This window comes from Balaenoptera ricei, chromosome 2 (genome assembly GCF_028023285.1).
Source record: "Balaenoptera ricei isolate mBalRic1 chromosome 2, mBalRic1.hap2, whole genome shotgun sequence".
NCBI classification, from domain to species: domain Eukaryota; kingdom Metazoa; phylum Chordata; class Mammalia; order Artiodactyla; family Balaenopteridae; genus Balaenoptera; species Balaenoptera ricei.
In genome coordinates, this window is record NC_082640.1 from 178,692,255 (window position 1) to 178,705,593 (window position 13,339).

Below are 13,339 nucleotides of genomic sequence, written 5' to 3' on the forward strand. Positions count from 1 at the left end.
ACATATGGGAGACACTGGGAGATTTGTAAGGACAATTTCTAAAGTGGACAAAGTTGTCTTCAACACTCTTTATGGCATTTTTTCCTCTCCAACAACCTTTTCCCAATACTTCATGCTGCTCCTTGGTAAATTCAATCCTTCCTCCAGATTTCCCCTCCCCAAGTAAAAACGCATGCTCCTGACTCATCCCACTTCATCAAGGTGACTATTTAATTTATTGTCAAAACCTGGGCAATAGTGAAATAGGACACTATTAAAAATAACATCAGAACAATACTTGTAAACTGGCACTGTCCTAGGCAAGCTGGGTGTATAGTCAACACACACTTGTGTGTTCTGTGATTTATCTCCTCAGGGCCCCATTTGCAGACAGCTCATTGAAAGCGAGACGGAAATAGGACACTGCAAAGTTTTAATAGATAATGATGGGTTATTATCCCTCTCAGGGGTATGTATTAGTATTCTGAAAGAGATTTCTGGAATCACAATGATTTTTCACTCCAAAAGGGAAAATCATAAATGATAGTATTTCCAGTATTGAGAGAGCCTGGGGGCTAGGTGTGTGTTTGGGGTGGAGGAATGATGACACAGGGGAACCGCAGAAGGAAAGAATATTTTAGGTGGAGGTATTTCTATACATCTCATAAAAAACCACAACAGTAGAAACTCCTCTGCATTCCCTAAGGCTAGTCTTAGTCTTAGAGCTTCCCACCTTTGCAGTTGGCTATCTGATGCCCTTAATGGCAAGTCATCATGGGTCTCAGCAGTGGACCAACGGGAAAAGGCAGAGAGTAGGAACTGGATGGGGGTCGGGGTTTGTGAGAGTAGGGCACCTGTAAACTGGAGTCAGTGAGGTTCCCAGGATGCAAAAGATGTTGACAGGTCTGGGCTTGGTCCAAGAGGACTTAAATCTGTTGCGTGGGGCCCAGTAGCAGATAAGATTCTCAGACAGCATCACGACTTCTCATAATTTTCTAGTTTGTGATTAGATTCCAACTGGTAAGTGAGGATACTTAGATAATAGTATGGGGCTCCAAGGAATGAGATAGAAAAGGCTGGGCAAAGTATCCAAGTTCTAGCCTAGTTGGCAGGATCCAGGGCTGTTTTTGAACCTTTGCTTAGAGAACCAGGAGACAAACTAAGAACTTGGGCAGAAGCCCAGAACCATAGATTGGGGGCAAACAAGGCTGGAATATGGAGCAAATTTTCAAATTGGTGATCAAACAAGGACTACTGGCAAGCCATCCAGCTTAGAGCATTACCAGTTACAGCAAGGCAGGCAGGGCCCCCAGCTCCCAGCTCTCCCAGTGCCCAGCCTTGCAGCTGTAGGGGAGGAAAAATAATTTTCTTTCTACCTTCTGAGTTCTTGGCTGAGACCCCTGTACTAAAAGACAGATTAACAAGAGAAAACAAATAGTTTGTTAAAACATTCAGCACACATCACATGGGAGAAACCTAAACCAAAAGTAACTCAAAGTGGTGATTTAGAATTCCAAAGATATGGCATCTTCAATAAAAAATAATAAATTTGTAGAGAAATGACAGGACAAAGGAAAGCAGTTTCAGGCTCCCAAGGAAGGCAAACTTGGAAGGTGGGAGGGTAAATACATAGGAGGAAATGAATGGACTGATGTTCATTTGCAGATTCCTCTGGTGCTACCTCTGCGCTGCTAAGAATGTCTTCTTTCCTCCTCATCCAGGGAGGGTACCTTTCACATAGGAGTTTTATCTCCTGCTTTTAGGAAGAAAAAAGGAGGGTCAGAGTGTCCTTATACTTGCCGTTTCTTGAATGCTTGTAATTCAAAATAATCCATATGCCAAAGTGGCATATTTTGGGGAGACACGTTCTGGTTTCCTTCACAATGTAAGAAGCTTTCCCAGAGCCTGGCTTCTGCAGGGCACAGTGGTCAGCAGCGCCTAGCACCCAGCACCCAGCACCTTCCACTGGTGGTTTCATAGTGCCTCCGTGAGGTACCTCTCCAAGAATAGCTTTCCCAAGCACCTAGAAGATGGATTTCCAGCAAGTTCTGCCAGCGTGACACCACAGCAGCTACTCTGACATCCAGTAAGCCTGCCCTGCCCTCTGACAATTTCCAGATATCAGCTCTCACCCCTTTTTATACCTGCAATTCGTCTATCCTTTAGCGTTCTCTTCTTAATAGTCAATCCCTCGTGACACCAGTCCCTGTTATAGTTAATAATTCTTTATATTAAAATTTCCCTTCCAGGGACTTCCCTGGTAGTACAGTGGTTAAGAGTCCACCTGCCAATGCAAGGGACACAGGTTCGATCCCTTGTCCGGGAAGATCCCACATGTTGCAGGGCAACTGAACCCGTGTGCCACGACTCCTGAGCCTGTGCTTTAGAGCCCGCGAGCCACAACTACTGAGCCTGTGCTCTAGAGCCCGCGAGTCACAACTTCTGAGCCCGCGTGCCACAAGTACTGAAGCCCGCGTGCCTAGAGTCCGTGCTCTGCAACAAGAGATGCCACCTCAATGAGAAGCCCGCGCACCACAACGAAGGGTAGCCCCCATTCGCCGCAGCTAGAGAAAGCCCGCGCTCAGCAATGAAGACCCAACACAGCCCAAAATAAATAAACAAATAAATTTACAAAATTAAAAAAAAATTTCCCTTTCAAATTCCTCTTTGGTTTCTGTCTCCTCATTGAACCCTCATTAATACAGAGAGTATTGATCACAGACCCCGGGCATGTACTGAAATGGGGCTTGTGGCGCACTCTGTTAATGCCACCCAGTCTCCATTCTCTTATTCTATTAGTGAGGGTCCTTAAACTAGGTTCACAGACCCCAAAAAGCCTTTGAGTAGAATTCAGGGTGTCCATGCACCAGGCTGAGAAAAAAAATCACATCTTTGTTTTGACTACCCTCTAACTGAAATTTAGCATTTCCTTCAGCTATGAATGTAGGTGATGGCCACGGTAGGATTAATACCGCCTGTGACTTTGTCACCAGAAGGAATCACAGATATTTTTATATCACATTACGATCGCAGATACCTTGAAGTTCTGTTTATGCTCATCATGACTTTGAAGTTATCGTGGTGATTAAACCTGCTGCCGTATTTGTTATCAATGCAATAATAAGAAGCACGGTTGCAACTACTTTCACAATTATTTTTAATGCAAATATTTTAAACGTTTTTTAATTTAAAATTTTGTTTGAGAATTCTGTGAAGCAGTTTCATCAGACTGACAAAGGGGTCCATGGCATAAGAAAGGCTAACAACCCCTGCTCTAGAATGATAGAAGTTTTAGGGAGGCACATGGATAGCCAACTAAATGCTTCATTTCCCAGCATCCCTGGTAGCTAGTTGTGGCCATGTGACCAAGTTTTGGTTAACGAGATGTGAACAGAAATAATGTGTGCAACTTCTGGGTCAAACCTTTAGGTATGACCTCCTCTTTTCTCCCTTTTTTGGGACTAAAATAGGGTAGGGCATACAGTGGTAGGGAACCAGATCTGTCGTTTTAGACAAGACGATAGAAGCTGCATGTTGAAGATGACAGAGCTTCAAGATGGAAAGAGCTTGGAATCCCAGTATCTTGGAGCCACCGTTGAGTCTAAACTTCGGTGAGAAACATAACCTTGTACCTTGTTTAGATCACTGGCATTTGGGGTTTTATTCTGGTAGAGGTATCGATATCCCAATACAAAAGTTCTGTGAAGTCTGCAGAAAAATCTGAACAATACTGGAAACTGAATCTAAATTATTTGGGCTAAAACCTGCCCTCTCTGATGAATCTTGCTAGCTGAGAAAACTGCTCTGGAGATGGGGGATGTAGGTGGCTTTACTTCAGCTGCTCCTGGGTGGGCAGCTGACTGACCCTTGTTCACTGTGGGTTCCAGTGTGTCTGGCAAGGATTCATTCCACTCCTCCCTTGGCTGAATCATGTGACCAATTTCAAGTATGACACACACTATATTTAATCCAAAAGAAGGGATTTTTTTCAAGGATTTAATTTTTTTATTGTTCCATCCACCCATCCATCCATTCATCCAACCATCCATCCGTCCATCCATCCATTTATTTATTCATTCATTCTTCAACAAAAGTCTTTGGAGCACTGGCCATATTCTAATATTCCCCTAAAGACTGGGGACACAATGGCAAATAAGTCCTAGTGTCTGACTTTGGGAAGCTCTCAGGCCAGTGTGAGGGCAGGAGATGAAGGTAAACTAGGTGTAGTATTACCCTAATGCTTTGCAGTTGCTTTATGGGGCAACATTGAATAGACTAAGTAACCAAGGCTCTGATTTAAGGTTTAATGATCTTGTATGCAATAAAACAGGTTTTCTAGTGATCTCTGTGATTCTAGTGATTGTATTTTGCTTAATATAAAGAAAGCCAGTTATATAACTTTCCTACAAAGTATCTATGAAAATGAGTATCTGAAAAAATCAACAAAAGATGACTTAGTTTTTGAGATAAATAAGAATAGTAATAATAGCGGTAATAATAATAGATTACGTGGATAGAACACTTTTTATGTGCCATTTACTGTGCCAACAGGTGGATCATAATCAAATGCCTGAGCACTCCTTCTCTGAACAACCTGTCCTGTTTAAGATGTCACCCAAGTCCAGTTAGTGGCCTAGTGCCATCCATTGCAGAGGTGAATTTGAACTCCTTCTGAGATTCTGTTTCGTCCTCTTTATACCGTCACTGCCCTGGTTCTAATCCTCTATTTCTCTTCTGAACTCGTTATAATAGCTTCCCAACCAGTCTCTCTGACCTCTAGTCTTAACCCGCTACAGTCTACCTCCGCTTTGCTTCCAGATGACTGTTCTCTTGTCTCTGCCCTGCTGGGAATTTCTCAGTGCTCCCCAGTGTTTGCAAACTTATCACCCTGGAGTTCCAGGTCCTGCAGAAGCTGGTCCCTGCTTATGTATCTTCTTGCCCCACCATCTTACTAAGCTTCAGCCAAGCAGCCTACCCTGTTTTCTAAACGCATGATGAAATTTCACACCTCTGTGCAGTACTTCATGCTGTTCCTCTTGCCTGAAATGCCCTTCCTCTCTTCCTGTGCCCTTACAAAGCCTCCTGAGGTCACCCCATTCCGAGACCTGATGCCTCTCTGCTCCAGCCCCTACTCCCTGCAGCAGAATGAAGTCTTCCTTCTCTCTCCTTTCAAGGCACATCGCATATACTTTTATTCTAGCACTTATTACAGGGTGTGGTGACCTGGCCCTGCGTGGAACCATCACCTCTGACCATGTCCTTTTGTTACCCTGAAATGCTGGTCAGCTGAGGGTAACTGAGAACACCATGGCCTCGCCTTACCCTCACCCCTAGATTTCCATTTCCCTCTCACCTCTCCAGCACTTTCCAAAAGTCCTTTCCCCTCCCGAGGGTCATTTAATCTCATCCCATCCCAATGACTGTGGCTTTAGGGAAAGCAGAGTAATTCCTTTTATATCTTCAAACCTCAGCCCTTCTTGGGCAACACAGGATCGGCATATCACCGAATGTCAGCCTGGGCTGGAGGCTGCCTTAAAACTGTTCAACTGTTCAGAGTTCCTGAGGCCAGCATCCTCGTGTTAATTATGTTTATATCTCTCAGAGTCTTGCAAAATGCTCAGAGCGTGAAATCATTTACAAAACTCCTAAATTAAATTCATCATGAAAGCAAACTAAGATCCATAAAGTACAAAACTCAGAGATATCCAATTCAAAGTATTTACAGTAGATGGAGCTATATATTTCCACTGTGATCTACTCTGTACTTCATATATCATGTGAAATTTTTAACATTTCGGCAGTTACTAATCAGTTCTTTTTGCTTAAATAAATTAAAAGCCATGGGACTCACTTGCCCTGTTTATCCTTGTTAGCTATAAATTGTTAGAAAATGTTATTGAAGAGTTTCCCTAAAAACTGTACTCTGATTAAAAGCATTTGGAACAACTAATAGACATTATTAAAAGCCAGAGATAAACCCTAATGTAAACTATGGACTTTGGATGATCATGATGTGTCATCAGTTGTAACAAATGTACCTCTCTGGTGTAGGATGTTGGTAACAGGAAAGGCTGAACGTAGCTGCAAGGAAGGCTGGAAAATTGTCTTTACTAAGAGGCGAGGTGCTGAGCTAAATACCTACAACAGATAGTAAGGTACTGCTAATAGTATGCCACAGTAGGATGTTTTAAAACTTTTTATTATGGAAAATTTCAAGCATATAAAAGATGTATAATGAATTTCAAGGTGCCCATCATAAATCTTCAACTGTTAGCCAATCTTGCTTCATCCTGCTCACTTCCCCACAACCTACAGTTTTTTGTCTGGATTTAAAAAACAATTGTGGTAAAATACAGTCCCGTGGTATCTGCTGGGGATTGGTTCCAGGATCCCCATGGATACAAAACTTCACAGGTGCTCAAGTCCCTTGTATAAAATAGCATAGTTCACTAGTGGCAAGACGGGAATAAAGACACAGACCTACTAGAGAATGGAGTTGAGGATATGGGGAGGGGGAAGGGTAAGCTGGGACAAAGTGAGAGGGTGGCATGGACATATATACACTACCAAACGTAAAATAGATAGCTAGTGGGAAGCAGCCGCATAGCACAGGGAGATCAGCTCTGTGCTTTGTGACCACCTAGAGGGGTGGGATAGGGAGGGCGGGAGGGAGGGAGATGCATGAGGGAAGAGATATGGGGACATATGTATATGTATAACTGATTCACTTTGTTATAAAGCAGAAACTAACACGCCATTGTAAAGCAATTATACTCCAATAAAGATGTTAAAAAATAAAATAAAATAAAATAGCATAGTTCAGTGGTCCTTTGTATCCGTGGATTCTGCATCTGTGGATACAACCAACCGCAGATGGAATTCAGTCTGCAGTTGGTTGAATCTGCAGATACAGAAGGCCAACTGTGTATGTACATAAAAGCTGGATTATCTTTAGCATGACATCTTACCCATAAATACGTCACAATGCCTCTCTGGTAATGACTTTTAAAAACATAATCATCTGCCATTTTTATACATTACAATATTAATAATTTGTTAATATCATCTAATTTCCAGTCCATATTAAAGTTACCCCAGATACCAAAAACAAATAAACAAAAAAACCCCACCAGGCTTTTTATAGTTGTTCATTCAAATCAGAGTCCAGACAAAGTCCATACACTGCATTTTGTTGTTATAAGTCTCCTTTATCCTGTAACATCTCCCCAACACCTGCTTTTTAAAATGTCATCAATTTATTAGGGAGACAAGGCCATTTTTCCTGAGTATAATATCCCACAATAAGTTGATAACGTCTGTTGAATTAGGTCCTCAGGAAACGTTCTTTAGAATAAACCTCTAGAATTTTCTGGTCCAAGGGCATGAACATCTGTGTGGCTCTTGCTCACCACACTTACAAGCAGAAGTGTTTCTTCAGTACCTACCTAACTGCCACTGGTTAGGTATTATTATCCTGTCACATTCCTCACAGCTTGGTGAACACCAGGGCGCATTTGAAATTGTATGCTAATTTAGCACGTGTAAAATAATACCTTTATTTACATTTTATAAATTTAACATGCTTAAAGTAGCACTTGTAAGTTACGTTTCTTTGGTTGCCCTTTCCACCCGCGTATCTATTTACAGTTCATGCTCTCTCTTATGTGACTTGATTGTTCGACTCCTCTAATCCTCTAATGCTGCACCCCTCTAACCCCTCTTGGTAATTCTGTAGTAACTCCCTGTTATAATCATGGCTGTTCCTCATCTTTTGTTTTTAATTACATTTTTTAAAAAGTTAGTACACTTTTTATTTTGTAGAGCAGTTCTTGGGTTAGGGAAAAATTGAGGAGAAAGTACAGAGGTTCCCATATACGCTACTCCCCCTTCCAGTTTCCCCTATTATTGACATCTTGCATCCATTTGTTACAGTTGATGAACCATAGTTTACATTAAGTTCACTCTTTGTGTTGTATAGTTCAATGGGTCTTGACAAATGTATAATGTCAGATATTCACCATTAGAGTATTGTACAGAATAGTTTCACTGCCCTAAAAATCCCCTGTGTTTCCCCTATTCACCCCTCCTACCCTTCCCCATGAACCTTGGCAACTATTGTTCTTTTTACTGTCTCCATAGTTTTGCCTTTTTCAGAATGTCATGTAGTTGGAATCATACAGTATGTAGCCTTTTCATTCTGACTTCTTTCACTTTGCAATATGCATTTAAGTATCCTCCCTGGGGGCTTGCCTGGGGGCGCAGTGGTTGGGAATCTGCCTGCCAATGCAGGGGACACGGGTTCGAGCCCTGGTCTGGGAAGATCCCACATGCCGTGGAGCGACTAGGCCCGTGAGCCACAACTACTGAGCCTGCGCGTCTGGAGCCTGTGCTCCGCAACAAGAGAGGCCGCGACGGTGAGAGGCCCGCGCACCGTGATGAAGAGTGGCCCCCACTTGCCACAACTAGAGAAAGCCCTCGCACAGAAACGAAGACCCAACACAGCCATAAATAAATAAATAAATAAATAAATAAATAAATAAATAAATAAATAAATAAATAAAATATAAAAAAAAAAGAATCCTCCCTATATTTTCATGACTTCGTAGCTCATTTCTTCATAGCTCATTTCTTTTTTTTTTTTTTTTTTGGTTGTGCCCCATGGCTTGTGGGATCTTAGTTCCTCGACCAGGGATTGAACCCAGGCCCTCGGCAGTGAAAGCATGAAGTCCTAACCACTGGACCACCAGGGAATTCCTGCTCATTTCTTTATATTGCTGAATAATATTTCATTGTCTGGATGTACCACAGTTTTCTCATCCATTCACCTCTTGAAGAATATCTTGGTTGCTTCCAAGTTTTGGCAATTATGAATAAAGCTGCTATAAACATTCATGTACAGGTTTTTTTGTGGACATAAGTTTTCAACTCACTTGGGTAAGTACCAAGGAGCATGATTTTTGGATCTTATGGTAAGACTATGTTTAATTTTGTAAGAAACTGCCACTCTGTCTTCCAAAGTGGCTGTACCATTTTGCATTCTCACCAGCAACAAATGAGAGTTCCTGTTGCTCCATAGCCTTATGGCTAGCCATAGCCAGCATTTGGTGATGTCAGTGTTCTGGACATTCTAACAGGTATGTAGTGGTATCTCATGTTGTTTTAATTTGCAGTTCCCTAATGACATATGATGTCGAGCATCTTTTCATATGCTTATTTACTACCTGTATATCTTCACTGGTGGGTGTCTATTCAGATCTTTTTCTCAGTTTCAATTGAGTTGTTTGTTTTCTTATTGAGTTTTAAGAGTTCTTTGTATATTATGGATACAAGTCCTTTAACAGATATGATTTTCAAATATTTTCTTCCAGCCTGTGGCTTGTCTTTTCATTCTCTTAATGCCTTTTATAGTTAAACTTTTATTTTCAGATAATTGTAGGTTCACACGGAGTTGTAAGATGTAATACAGAGAGCTCCTCTGTACCCTTAACTCAGTTTCTCCCAATGGTAACATCTTGCACAACTATGGTACAATATCACAACAAGGATACTAACATTGATACAGTCAAGATACAGAACATTTCCATCACTGCAAGGATCCCTCGTGTTACCCGTCCCTCATCTTTTGAATGGTCTTTCTACACCTAGAGAAATTCCCGCCTACGGAGTCCTGCTCCCAATATAAGAATGAGAACTCTTATGAGAATTGAAGCTAGCGTATGGCATGGACACACCCATGTAAAACTGATATGGAAGGGGGCAAAGTGAGAAAACAGGCTCTTGTATTGCTGCTGGTGTGGTGGTGATGGGGGCATCTGGCTTTGGGGGAGGCAACCATGGTGGGGGCCTGCAAGGTTGAGCTCCTTGTGTTGAATGGGCAGCGGGGGGCAGGGGCTGGTGCCTTTCCTGAGGGCTCAGTGGGGCAGGACCCCTGCAGAGATTTTCTCATCAAATTGGGTATTGTTCTCCAAGCTTTAGCCTCAAACCTGGTTCTCTACCCCTCCCAACAATTCTATGAACAAGCCCATATGCTTTTATTTACTTATTTAGTTTATTTTGGAGGACTTTATGGCTAGTTATACAAACGTAATAAATAAACAACCCCCTCCCCAGCCCCTCCCCAGCATTATTCCTACTCCATCCCTATCATCTTAATTTACGTCTTTCTGCTTAATCATCCAGAATAAACTTCTTTTGCTTGGAACTAAGGCTTCTCACTGATCAATTTCCTTAAGACTCAGGTTCCACTGGACTCCAAGAGACAAGTGAACTTTCAAGCACTTGTGTTTACAGGAGTTTTGGTACAAAAATATCTGTGGAAACCAAAATAAAGCAGATGGCCATCTGAGACTGCGTACCAGATTGTTTATATCAGTGAGTTAACCCATGAGACAGGCAGCAAAGGAACATAGCCAGGATACAAAAGATGCTGAATTTCGAAGAATAATCTTCAGCATGAAAATCTCTCAGCCCCAGCCCTTCCTCTGAAGCAATCATCAAGATGTATGTTCAGCTACAGTGGAAAGTTAGATTTTAGGGACAGAGACATCAGGGTTAAAATTTAGATATTGTCATCAATTGCCTGTGTGCCACCTTGGACGAGGCACTTGATATTTCTCAGTCTCCATTTATTTCTTCATCTATAAAATGGGGAGGATAATAATCTACCTTCGGGGTTATTATTGTGAAGGTTGAAGGAGAACATGAGCGTGAAGTGTCTAACAACCTTTCTGGTTTATGATAGATACTTAATTAGTGGTCATTATCATCAGTTGTTCCATTGGGAAAATAATGAGCTAAATCCATTTCCCAAGATGGATAAGAGGAGGCTGGAGCAGACAGTCCTCCCCAGGATTTGTTCTTTCTTTCTTTATCAACATATTCTTCTTTCTCACGCGGCAGCAAAATTCCTAGCTACAGAACTACATTTCCCAACCTCCCTTGCAGCCCAGGGCTGGCCATATTTCACAGTGTCGGCTAATGGGTTTTACATGAGAGTCTGCGGGGTCTATTTTATTTTCTGCTTGTAGTTTCCTTTTACTTTCTTGGCACAGAGATGTGAGGCTGGGGCTGCAGAGGCCATCTTGTGACCAGAAGAGACCATGATGGGGAAGCCACATGCTACGATGGCAGAATAGAAGACGGAAGAAACCTGAGCCCTTGATGACATCATGGAGCCGCTGCACCTCAGGACCAACTGCTTCAGTGTCCTGTGTGAGAAATTAACCCTGTGTGGTGAAAGCATCGTAGCCAGATTTCCGTAACATGCAGCTGAATTTAGTCCCTAAATGATGTGGAGACCACATCTACCAGGGCCATAGACCCAGGGATGAATTAGGTTTTTTTCCTTTTTTTAAAAAATTAATTACTTTATTTATTTTTGGCTGCATTGAGTCTTTGTTACTGCGTGCCAGCTTCCTCTAGTTGAGGCGAGTGGGGGCTACTCTTCGTTGCAGTGCGCAGGCTTCTCATTGCAGTGGCTTCTCTTGTTGCAGAGCAGGGGCTCTAGGCGCGCGGGCTTCAGTAGTTGTGGCACGTGGACTCAGTAGTTGTGGCTCGCGGTTTCTAGAGCACAGGCTCAGTAGTTGAGGCGCACGGGCTTAGTTGCTCCGCGACATGTGGGATCTTCCCGGACCAGGGCTGGAACCCGTGTCCCCTGCATTGGCAGGCGTATTCTCAACCACTGTGCCACCAGGGAAGTCCATGAATTAGTTCTTAATAATGACTTTGAAACATGAGTTATAGAATGTGCTAGGGAAGGGGAGGGCAGCCTAGACTTTTATCCCACTTATCACACAGTTGCTAAAAGTGAAAGCTACTACTTTTTGATAGACTTAGAAAAACTAAACATTTTCCCATAGCATCTATGTAATGGGGTGTCCATCTCTGGTTACAGGTCTCATTGGTCCCTGGAGTGCAACGCCAGCTACTATTTCACATGACATACATAGGAGGACATTTCGGGATTTGACCCCCTCCCCAGTTTGTGTCCAGGCCTCCCTGAGTGTTTCAAAGGTGGGGAGAAGTCTGGTTTGGTTCAGTCCTGTCTGGTGCCTTGATGATCCTGGAGGATGCAGGCTTACTGAAGCCAGGCGTTCACCTGTGTCTGCAGGGTGACAGTTGGACAAAATCTCCTGCATCTCTGGTAGCCACAGGCCCTAGACAGTGCCTTGCCCTGGCAGGATGTAATTCTTCTAGTGGCGGGCCGGCCTACTTGCCAGAGCTGTGTTCGGTGAGGGAGGCTCATGGCTGGACCGGTCCAGGCTGGTTGGGACAAAACTCCTATGACTCCTTCATCAGCCACTTCCCAGGGCACTTGGGCAGCCCTGGTGCGGATGGGCTTGTGTGGTGTCAGCTACCTCAGGTGGGTGCTGCAGTGGGGCTGCCCCTCGTCCCCCATCCTCATCAGATCAAATGACCTTTCTCAGTCCAGCTATACCATCAGTCAAATAAGAAATACCACAGGCCTTTATGAAACTTAGAGGGATACCATCAAAACAAAATTAGACCACATGTCTTCAAGTGCCTTGTACTCTTTGCAAGCAAACTGAAAATTAGTAGAAAATAAACCAGTCAGCTGTGACCTAGAAGTTTAGATAAGCAGTGACTATTCATGAAAAACTGTTGTGCTTGCATTGAGACAAAAACAAAGATGATAATTTCCCTTTAGAAGGTAGGAGGTTCAGGTGGTTTCAGGCAGTGCTACTCATGGGGCTTGTCTCTGGCTTCCTGCAGGTCCCTGGGCCTCTACGAGGTAAATTCATCTTACAGGGATGCAACAGGATAATTTTTTGTCTATTGAATTTAATAATAAAAAATTAGGACTTGTATTTTTTATGTCTTTTTTTTTTGGTGGGGGGGTTTATTTATTTATTTATTTATTTATTTATTTATTTATTTATTTATGGCTGTGTTGGGTCTTCGTTTCTGTGCGAGGGCTTTCTCTAGTTGCGGCGAGCGGGGGCCACTCTTCATCACGGTGCGCGGGCCTCTCATTATCGCGGCCTCTCTTGTTGCGGAGCACAGGCTCCAGATGTGCAGGCTCAGTAGTTGTGGCTCACGGGCCCAGTTGCTCCGCGGCACGTGGGATCTTCCCAGACCAGGGCTCGAACCCGTGTCCCCTGCATTGGCAGGCAGACTCTCAACCACTGCGCCACCAGGGAAGCCCCTATGTCATTTTTTAATTTCATTTTTGGGGTATTTAATTTGTGTTGTATTTTACAAAAGTTGGTCTATGATAGATTGGAAATAAATACATTTTAAAAATGTCCTTCAGTGAGAGGCCTGCACACCGCGATGAAGAGTGGCCCCCGCTCTTTCTCGCCGCAACTGGAGAAAGCCCTCGCACAGAAACGAAGACCCA